The sequence below is a fragment of the Mixophyes fleayi genome, chromosome 9 (genome assembly GCF_038048845.1).
Source record: "Mixophyes fleayi isolate aMixFle1 chromosome 9, aMixFle1.hap1, whole genome shotgun sequence".
NCBI lineage: Eukaryota > Metazoa > Chordata > Amphibia > Anura > Limnodynastidae > Mixophyes > Mixophyes fleayi.
The window spans coordinates 28,508,178-28,518,177 of NC_134410.1; the positions used below are offsets into that span (position 1 = coordinate 28,508,178).

The following is a 10,000-nucleotide window of genomic DNA, read 5'->3' on the forward strand; positions in this document are numbered from 1 at the left end:
ATTGTAAATTCTATTAAATATAATAATATGGCAGCTTATGAAAGGCAAACATTATATAGAATTTGAAAACTAATAATAAAAACACGATCTTGGATGTCTGTATTTCATGCGTCCACGTTGTACTAAGGGTTCAACCTAGTCTCAGGACAGACCCGTTGTTCTAACAGATATGGTGTCTCACTATGGAAAAGTAGACCAAGATTCTAAATCTGTCCTCCATGCCTATCAAACTTTTCTTCACTATTTTTGATTATTTACTAACAAAAAGATAGTGTTGCAAAAAATGTCTACTTCAAACTCCATTGTTACAGACACCTACACTTCAGTTTATGAAAATGCAACCTTGCATCTTTCGCAGTTGTAAAGAAAATTTTGATTCGTTTAAGACTAAATCAGAATGCACTTACTGGGGGCATAATTGAGATAATGTGTAAGTGTGCATATTTTTTTAAAGTTTAGTTGAATTTTTTTCTTTAGTTCGCTCAACTGCACAATGTTAGGATAAGATTAAGTTGATATTTTAATGTCAGACTATGCCAAAATTGAAAGAAAACCTATCTTCTGAATGATGTCTTTTACATCCAGTCTTAACTGACTGTACAACTTATCCATTGAGGAATGTGTTTTTTCCAACTTAAGAAAAAGAACAAAATTGTCAGAAGTGGGATTTGAACCCACGCCTTCATACGGAGACCAGAAAACCCATTTAGAGGAAGACATTACGCTTGAGTCTGGCGCCTTAGACCGCTCGGCCATCCTGACACTTTTTAGTTGTGCCGTAAACCTATTCAACAATATTGTAAATTCTATTAAATATAATAATATGGCAGCTTATGAAAGGCAAACATTATATAGAATTTGAAAACTAATAATAAAAACACGATCTTGGATGTCTGTATTTCATGCGTCCACGTTCTACTAAGGGTTCAACCTAGTCTCAGGACAGACCCGTTGTTCTAACAGATATGGTGTCTCACTATGGAAAAGTAGAACAAGATTCTGAGTCTGTCCTCCATGCCTATCAAACTTTTCTTCACTATTTTTGATTATTTACTAACAAAAAGATAGTGTTGCAAAAAATGTCTACTTCAAACTCCATTGTTACAAACACCTACACTTCAGTTTATGAAAATGCAACCTTGCATCTTTCGCAGTTGTAAAGAAAATTTTGATTCGTTTAAGACTAAATCAGAATGCACTTACTGGGGGCATAATTGAGATAATGTGTAAGTGTGCATATTTTTTTAAAGTTTGGTTGAATTTTGTTCTTTAGTTCGCTCAACTGCACAATGTTAGGCTAAGATTAGGTTGATATTTTAATGTCAGACTATGCCAAGATTGAAAGAAAACCTATCTTCTGAATGATGTCTTTTACATCCAGTCTTAACTGATTGTACAACTTATTCATTGAGGAATGTGTTTTTCCAACTTAACAAAAAGAACAAAATTGTCAGAAGTGGGATTTGAACCCACGCCTCCATACGGAGACCAGAAAACCCATTTAGAGGAAGACATTACTCTTGAGTCTGGCGCCTTAGACCGCTCGGCCATCCTGACACTTTTTAGTTGTGTCGTAAACCTATTCAACAATATTGTAAATTCTATTAAATATAATAATATGGCAGTTTATGATAGGCAAACATTATATAGAATTTGAAAACTAATAATAAAAACACGATCTTGGATGTCTGTATTTCATGCGTCCACGTTGTACTAAGGGTTCAACCTAGTCTCAGGACAGACCCGTTGTTCTAACAGATATGGTGTCTCACTATGGAAAAGTAGACCAAGATTCTGAGTCTGTCCTCCATGCCTATCAAACTTTTCTTCACTATTTTTGATTATTTACTAACAAAAAGATAGTGTTGCAAAAAATGTCTACTTCAAACTCCATTGTTACAGACACCTACACTTCAGTTTATGAAAATGCAACCTTGCATCTTTCGCAGTTGTAAAGAAAATTTTGATTCGTTTAAGACTAAATTTAGAATGCACTTACTGGGCGCATAATTGAGATAATGTGTAAGTGTGCATATTTTTTTAAAGTTTGGTTGAATTTTTTTCTTTAGTTCGCTAAACTGCACAATGTTAGGATAAGATTAAGTTGATATTTTAATGTCAGACTATGCCAAGATTGAAAGAAAACCTATCTTCTGAATGATGTCTTTTACATCCAGTCTTAACTGATTGTACAACTTATTAATTGAGGAATGTGTTTTTCCAACTTAACAAAAAGAACAAAATTGTCAGAAGTGGGATTTGAACCCACGCCTCCATACGGAGACCAGAGAACCCATTTAGAGGAAGACATTACTCTTGAGTCTGGCACCTTAGACCGCTCGGCCATCCTGACACTTTTTAGTTGTGTTGTAAACCTATTCAACAATATTGTAAATTCTATTAAATATAATAATATGGCAGCTTATGAAAGGCAAACATTATATAGAATTTGAAAACTAATAATAAAAACACGATCTTGGATGTCTGTATTTCATGCGTCCACGTTGTACTAAGGGTTCAACCTAGTCTCAGGACAGACCCGTTGTTCTAACAGATATGGTGTCTCACTATGGAAAAGTAGACCAAGATTCTAAATCTGTCCTCCATGCCTATCAAACTTTTCTTCACTATTTTTGATTATTTACTAACAAAAAGATAGTGTTGCAAAAAATGTCTACTTCAAACTCCATTGTTACAGACACCTACACTTCAGTTTATGAAAATGCAACCTTGCATCTTTCGCAGTTGTAAAGAAAATTTTGATTCGTTTAAGACTAAATCAGAATGCACTTACTGGGGGCATAATTGAGATAATGTGTAAGTGTGCATATTTTTTTAAAGTTTGGTTGAATTTTTTTCTTTAGTTCGCTCAACTGCACAATGTTAGGATAATATTAAGTTGATATTTTAATGTCAGACTATGCCAAAATTGAAAGAAAACCTATCTTCTGAATGATGTCTTTTACATCCAGTCTTAACTGACTGTACAACTTATCCATTGAGGAATGTGTTTTTTCCAACTTAAGAAAAAGAACAAAATTGTCAGACGTGGGATTTGAACCCACGCCTCCATACGGAGACCAGAAAACCCATTTAGAGGAAGACATTACTCTTGAGTCTGGCGCCTTAGACCGCTCGGCCATCCTGACACTTTTTAGTTGTGCCGTAAACCTATTCAACAATATTGTAAATTCTATTAAATATAATAATATGGCAGTTTATGATAGGCAAACATTATATAGAATTTGAAAACTAATAATAAAAACACGATCTTGGATGTCTGTATTTCATGCGTCCACGTTGTACTAAGGGTTCAACCTAGTCTCAGGACAGACCCGTTGTTCTAACAGATATGGTGTCTCACTATGGAAAAGTAGACCAAGATTCTGAGTCTGTCCTCCATGCCTATCAAACTTTTCTTCACTATTTTTGATTATTTACTAACAAAAAGATAGTGTTGCAAAAAATGTCTACTTCAAACTCCATTGTTACAGACACCTACACTTCAGTTTATGAAAATGCAACCTTGCATCTTTCGCAGTTGTAAAGAAAATTTTGATTCGTTTAAGACTAAATTTAGAATGCACTTACTGGGCGCATAATTGAGATAATGTGTAAGTGTGCATATTTTTTTAAAGTTTGGTTGAATTTTTTTCTTTAGTTCGCTAAACTGCACAATGTTAGGATAAGATTAAGTTGATATTTTAATGTCAGACTATGCCAAGATTGAAAGAAAACCTATCTTCTGAATGATGTCTTTTACATCCAGTCTTAACTGATTGTACAACTTATTAATTGAGGAATGTGTTTTTCCAACTTAACAAAAAGAACAAAATTGTCAGAAGTGGGATTTGAACCCACGCCTCCATACGGAGACCAGAGAACCCATTTAGAGGAAGACATTACTCTTGAGTCTGGCACCTTAGACCGCTCGGCCATCCTGACACTTTTTAGTTGTGTTGTAAACCTATTCAACAATATTGTAAATTCTATTAAATATAATAATATGGCAGCTTATGAAAGGCAAACATTATATAGAATTTGAAAACTAATAATAAAAACACGATCTTGGATGTCTGTATTTCATGCGTCCACGTTGTACTAAGGGTTCAACCTAGTCTCAGGACAGACCCGTTGTTCTAACAGATATGGTGTCTCACTATGGAAAAGTAGACCAAGATTCTAAATCTGTCCTCCATGCCTATCAAACTTTTCTTCACTATTTTTGATTATTTACTAACAAAAAGATAGTGTTGCAAAAAATGTCTACTTCAAACTCCATTGTTACAGACACCTACACTTCAGTTTATGAAAATGCAACCTTGCATCTTTCGCAGTTGTAAAGAAAATTTTGATTCGTTTAAGACTAAATCAGAATGCACTTACTGGGGGCATAATTGAGATAATGTGTAAGTGTGCATATTTTTTTAAAGTTTGGTTGAATTTTTTTCTTTAGTTCGCTCAACTGCACAATGTTAGGATAAGATTAAGTTGATATTTTAATGTCAGACTATGCCAAAATTGAAAGAAAACCTATCTTCTGAATGATGTCTTTTACATCCAGTCTTAACTGACTGTACAACTTATCCATTGAGGAATGTGTTTTTTCCAACTTAAGAAAAAGAACAAAATTGTCAGACGTGGGATTTGAACCCACGCCTCCATACGGAGACCAGAAAACCCATTTAGAGGAAGACATTACTCTTGAGTCTGGCGCCTTAGACCGCTCGGCCATCCTGACACTTTTTAGTTGTGCCGTAAACCTATTCAACAATATTGTAAATTCTATTAAATATAATAATATGGCAGTTTATGATAGGCAAACATTATATAGAATTTGAAAACTAATAATAAAAACACGATCTTGGATGTCTGTATTTCATGCGTCCACGTTGTACTAAGGGTTCAACCTAGTCTCAGGACAGACCCGTTGTTCTAACAGATATGGTGTCTCACTATGGAAAAGTAGACCAAGATTCTGAGTCTGTCCTCCATGCCTATCAAACTTTTCTTCACTATTTTTGATTATTTACTAACAAAAAGATAGTGTTGCAAAAAAATGTCTACTTCAAACTCCATTGTTACAGACACCTACACTTCAGTTTATGAAAATGCAACCTTGCATCTTTCGCAGTTGTAAAGAAAATTTTGATTCGTTTAAGACTAAATCAGAATGCACTTACTGGGGGCATAATTGAGATAATGTGTAAGTGTGCATATTTTTTTAAAGTTTGGTTGAATTTTTTTCTTTAGTTCGCTAAACTGCACAATGTTAGGATAAGATTAAGTTGATATTTTAATGTCAGACTATGCCAAGTTTGAAAGAAAACCTATCTTCTGAATGATGTCTTTTACATCCAGTCTTAACTGATTGTACAACTTATTAATTGAGGAATGTGTTTTTCCAACTTAACAAAAAGAACAAAATTGTCAGAAGTGGGATTTGAACCCACGCCTCCATACGGAGACCAGAAAACCCATTTAGAGGAAGACATTACTCTTGAGTCTGGCACCTTAGACCGCTCGGCCATCCTGACACTTTTTAGTTGTGTTGTAAACCTATTCAACAATATTGTAAATTCTATTAAATATAATAATATGGCAGCTTATGAAAGGCAAACATTATATAGAATTTGAAAACTAATAATAAAAACACGATCTTGGATGTCTGTATTTCATGCGTCCACGTTGTACTAAGGGTTCAACCTAGTCTCAGGACAGACCCGTTGTTCTAACAGATATGGTGTCTCACTATGGAAAAGTAGACCAAGATTCTGAGTCTGTCCTCCATGCCTATCAAACTTTTCTTCACTATTTTTGATTATTTACTAACAAAAAGATAGTGTTGCAAAAAATGTCTACTTCAAACTCCATTGTTACAGACACCTACACTTCAGTTTATGAAAATGCAACCTTGCATCTTTCGCAGTTGTAAAGAAAATTTTGATTCGTTTAAGACTAAATTTAGAATGCACTTACTGGGGGCATAATTGAGATAATGTGTAAGTGTGCATATTTTTTTAAAGTTTGGTTGAATTTTTTTCTTTAGTTCGCTAAACTGCACAATGTTAGGATAAGATTAAGTTGATATTTTAATGTCAGACTATGCCAAGATTGAAAGAAAACCTATCTTCTGAATGATGTCTTTTACATCCAGTCTTAACTGATTGTACAACTTATTAATTGAGGAATGTGTTTTTCCAACTTAACAAAAAGAACAAAATTGTCAGAAGTGGGATTTGAACCCACGCCTCCATACGGAGACCAGAGAACCCATTTAGAGGAAGACATTACTCTTGAGTCTGGCACCTTAGACCGCTCGGCCATCCTGACACTTTTGAGTTGTGTTGTAAACCTATTCAACAATATTGTAAATTCTATTAAATATAATAATATGGCAGCTTATGAAAGGCAAACATTATATAGAATTTGAAAACTAATAATAAAAACACGATCTTGGATGTCTGTATTTCATGCGTCCACGTTGTACTAAGGGTTCAACCTAGTCTCAGGACAGACCCGTTGTTCTAACAGATATGGTGTCTCACTATGGAAAAGTAGACCAAGATTCAGAGTCTGTCCTCCATGCCTATCAAACTTTTCTTCACTATTTTTGATTATTTACTAACAAAAAGATAGTGTTGCAAAAAATGTCTACTTCAAACTCCATTTTTACAGACAACTACATTTCAGTTTATGAAAACGCAACCTTGCATCTTTCGCAGTTGTAAAGAAAATTTTGATTCGTTTAAGACTAAATCAGAATGCACTTACTGGGGGCATAATTGAGATAATGTGTAAGTGTGCATATTTTTTTAAAGTTTGGTTGAATTTTTTTCTTTAGTTCGCTCAACTGCACAATGTTAGGATAAGATTAGGTTGATATTTTAATGTCAGACTATGCCAAGATTGAAAGAAAACCTATCTTCTGAATGATGTCTTTTACATCCAGTCTTAACTGATTGTACAACTTATTAATTGAGGAATGTGTTTTTCCAACTTAACAAAAAGAACAAAATTGTCAGAAGTGGGATTTGAACCCACGCCTCCATATGGAGACCAGAAAACCCATTTAGAGGAAGACATTACTCTTGAGTCTTGCACCTTAGACCGCTCGGCCATCCTGACACTTTTTAGTTGTGTTGTAAACCTATTCAACAATATTGTAAATTCTATTAAATATAATAATATGGCAGCTTATGAAAGGCAAACATTATATAGAATTTGAAAACTAATAATAAAAACACGATCTTGGATGTCTGTATTTCATGCGTCCACGTTGTACTAAGGGTTCAACCTAGTCTCAGGACAGACCCGTTGTTCTAACAGATATGGTGTCTCACTATGGAAAAGTAGACCAAGATTCTGAGTCTGTCCTCCATGCCTATCAAACTTTTCTTCACTATTTTTGATTATTTACTAACAAAAAAAAAGTGTTGCAAAAAATGTCTACTTCAAACTCCATTGTTACAGACACCTACACTTCAGTTTATGAAAATGCAACCTTGCATCTTTCGTAGTTGTAAAGAAAATGTTGATTCGTTTAAGACTAAATCAGAATGCACTTACTGGGGGCATAATTGAGATAATGTGTAAGTGTGCATATTTTTTTAAAGTTTGGTTGAATTTTTTTCTTTAGTTCGCTCAACTGCACAATGTTAGGATAAGATTAGGTTGATATTTTAATGTCAGACTATGCCAAGATTGAAAGAAAACCTATCTTCTGAATGATGTCTTTTACATCCAGTCTTAACTGATTGTACAACTTATTCATTGAGGAATGTGTTTTTCCAACTTAACAAAAAGAACAAAATTGTCAGAAGTGGGATTTGAACCCACGCCTCCATACGGAGACCAGAAAACCCATTTAGAGGAAGACATTACTCTTGAGTCTGGCACCTTAGACCACTTGGCCATCCTGACACTTTTTAGTTGTGTTGTAAACCTATTCAACAATATTGTAAATTCTATTAAATATAATAATATGGCAGCTTATGAAAGGCAAACATTATATAGAATTTGAAAACTAATAATAAAAACACGATCTTGGATGTCTGTATTTCATGCGTCCACGTTGTACTAAGGGTTCAACCTAGTCTCAGGACAGACCCGTTGTTCTAACAGATATGGTGTCTCACTATGGAAAAGTAGACCAAGATTCTCAGTCTGTCCGTCCTCCATGCCTATCAAACTTTTCTTCACTATTTTTGATTATTTAATAACAAAAAGATAGTGTTGCAAAAAATGTCTACTTCAAACTCCATTTTTACAGACAACTACACTTCAGTTTATGAAAACGCAACCTTGCATCTTTCGCAGTTGTAAAGAAAATTTTGATTCGTTTAAGACTAAATCAGAATGCACTTACTGGGGGCATAATTGAGATAGTGTGTAAGTGTACATATTTTTTTAAAGTTTGGTTGAATTTTTTTCTTTAGTTCGCTAAACTGCACAATGTTAGGATAAGATTAAGTTGATATTTTAATGTCAGACTATGCCAAGATTGAAAGAAAACCTATCTTCTGAATGATGTCTTTTACATCCAGTCTTAACTGACTGTACAATTTATCCATTGAGGAATGTGTTTTTCCAACTTAAGAAAAAGAACAATATTGTCAGAAGTGGGATTTGAACCCACGCCTCCATATGGAGACCAGAAAACCCATTTAGAGGAAGACATTACTCTTGAGTCTGGCGCCTTAGACCGCTCGGCCATCCTGACACTTTTTAGTTGTGCCGTAAACCTATTCAACAATATTGTAAATTCTATTAAATATAATAATATGGCAGTTTATGATAGGCAAACATTATATAGAATTTGAAAACTAATAATAAAAACACGATCTTGGATGTCTGTATTTCATGCGTCCACGTTGTACTAAGGGTTCAACCTAGTCTCAGGACAGACCCGTTGTTCTAACAGATATGGTGTCTCACTATGGAAAAGTAGACCAAGATTCTGAGTCTGTCCTCCATGCCTATCAAACTTTTCTTCACTATTTTTGATTATTTACTAACAAAAAGATAGTGTTGCAAAAAATGTCTACTTCAAACTCCATTGTTACAGACACCTACACTTCAGTTTATGAAAATGCAACCTTGCATCTTTCGCAGTTGTAAAGAAAATTTTGATTCGTTTAAGACTAAATCAGAATGCACTTACTGGGGGCATAATTGAGATAATGTGTAAGTGTGCATATTTTTTTAAAGTTTGGTTGAATTTTTTTCTTTAGTTCGCTAAACTGCACAATGTTAGGATAAGATTAAGTTGATATTTTAATGTCAGACTATGCCAAGTTTGAAAGAAAACCTATCTTCTGAATGATGTCTTTTACATCCAGTCTTAACTGATTGTACAACTTATTAATTGAGGAATGTGTTTTTCCAACTTAACAAAAAGAACAAAATTGTCAGAAGTGGGATTTGAACCCACGCCTCCATATGGAGACCAGAAAACCCATTTAGAGGAAGACATTACTCTTGAGTCTTGCACCTTAGACCGCTCGGCCATCCTGACACTTTTTAGTTGTGTTGTAAACCTATTCAACAATATTGTAAATTCTATTAAATATAATAATATGGCAGCTTATGAAAGGCAAACATTATATAGAATTTGAAAACTAATAATAAAAACACGATCTTGGATGTCTGTATTTCATGCGTCCACGTTGTACTAAGGGTTCAACCTAGTCTCAGGACAGACCCGTTGTTCTAACAGATATGGTGTCTCACTATGGAAAAGTAGACCAAGATTCTGAGTCTGTCCTCCATGCCTATCAAACTTTTCTTCACTATTTTTGATTATTTACTAACAAAAAAAAAGTGTTGCAAAAAATGTCTACTTCAAACTCCATTGTTACAGACACCTACACTTCAGTTTATGAAAATGCAACCTTGCATCTTTCGTAGTTGTAAAGAAAATTTTGATTCGTTTAAGACTAAATCAGAATGCACTTACTGGGGGCATAATTGAGATAATGTGTAAGTGTGCATATTTTTT

General features: G+C 34.3%; 1 long non-coding RNA gene and 10 other non-coding genes across 11 annotated transcripts in view; 1 reads left to right on the forward strand and 10 right to left on the reverse strand.

The window, feature by feature from the left end:
• The window catches only part of LOC142102353 (uncharacterized), a 281,858-nt gene that overhangs the window by 128,107 nt on the left and 143,751 nt on the right, over nucleotides 1-10,000 (forward strand). The gene's annotated exons all lie outside the window — the stretch shown is intronic.
• TRNAL-CAA (transfer RNA leucine (anticodon CAA)) lies at nucleotides 654-762 on the reverse strand. Its single transcript has 2 exons — nucleotides 725-762; nucleotides 654-699 (listed from the first exon to the last, which is right to left on the reverse strand). It is a non-coding gene; the product is annotated as a tRNA-Leu (tRNA).
• On the reverse strand, nucleotides 1,449-1,557 carry TRNAL-CAA (transfer RNA leucine (anticodon CAA)). The gene is made up of 2 exons: nucleotides 1,520-1,557; nucleotides 1,449-1,494 (listed from the first exon to the last, which is right to left on the reverse strand). It is a non-coding gene; the product is annotated as a tRNA-Leu (tRNA).
• TRNAL-CAA (transfer RNA leucine (anticodon CAA)) lies at nucleotides 2,245-2,353 on the reverse strand. The gene is made up of 2 exons: nucleotides 2,316-2,353; nucleotides 2,245-2,290 (listed from the first exon to the last, which is right to left on the reverse strand). It is a non-coding gene; the product is annotated as a tRNA-Leu (tRNA).
• Nucleotides 3,041-3,149, reverse strand: TRNAL-CAA (transfer RNA leucine (anticodon CAA)). Its single transcript has 2 exons — nucleotides 3,112-3,149; nucleotides 3,041-3,086 (listed from the first exon to the last, which is right to left on the reverse strand). It is a non-coding gene; the product is annotated as a tRNA-Leu (tRNA).
• Nucleotides 3,837-3,945, reverse strand: TRNAL-CAA (transfer RNA leucine (anticodon CAA)). The gene is made up of 2 exons: nucleotides 3,908-3,945; nucleotides 3,837-3,882 (listed from the first exon to the last, which is right to left on the reverse strand). It is a non-coding gene; the product is annotated as a tRNA-Leu (tRNA).
• On the reverse strand, nucleotides 4,633-4,741 carry TRNAL-CAA (transfer RNA leucine (anticodon CAA)). The gene is made up of 2 exons: nucleotides 4,704-4,741; nucleotides 4,633-4,678 (listed from the first exon to the last, which is right to left on the reverse strand). It is a non-coding gene; the product is annotated as a tRNA-Leu (tRNA).
• On the reverse strand, nucleotides 5,429-5,537 carry TRNAL-CAA (transfer RNA leucine (anticodon CAA)). The gene is made up of 2 exons: nucleotides 5,500-5,537; nucleotides 5,429-5,474 (listed from the first exon to the last, which is right to left on the reverse strand). It is a non-coding gene; the product is annotated as a tRNA-Leu (tRNA).
• TRNAL-CAA (transfer RNA leucine (anticodon CAA)) lies at nucleotides 6,225-6,333 on the reverse strand. Its single transcript has 2 exons — nucleotides 6,296-6,333; nucleotides 6,225-6,270 (listed from the first exon to the last, which is right to left on the reverse strand). It is a non-coding gene; the product is annotated as a tRNA-Leu (tRNA).
• Nucleotides 7,815-7,923, reverse strand: TRNAL-CAA (transfer RNA leucine (anticodon CAA)). Its single transcript has 2 exons — nucleotides 7,886-7,923; nucleotides 7,815-7,860 (listed from the first exon to the last, which is right to left on the reverse strand). It is a non-coding gene; the product is annotated as a tRNA-Leu (tRNA).
• Nucleotides 8,614-8,722, reverse strand: TRNAL-CAA (transfer RNA leucine (anticodon CAA)). Its single transcript has 2 exons — nucleotides 8,685-8,722; nucleotides 8,614-8,659 (listed from the first exon to the last, which is right to left on the reverse strand). It is a non-coding gene; the product is annotated as a tRNA-Leu (tRNA).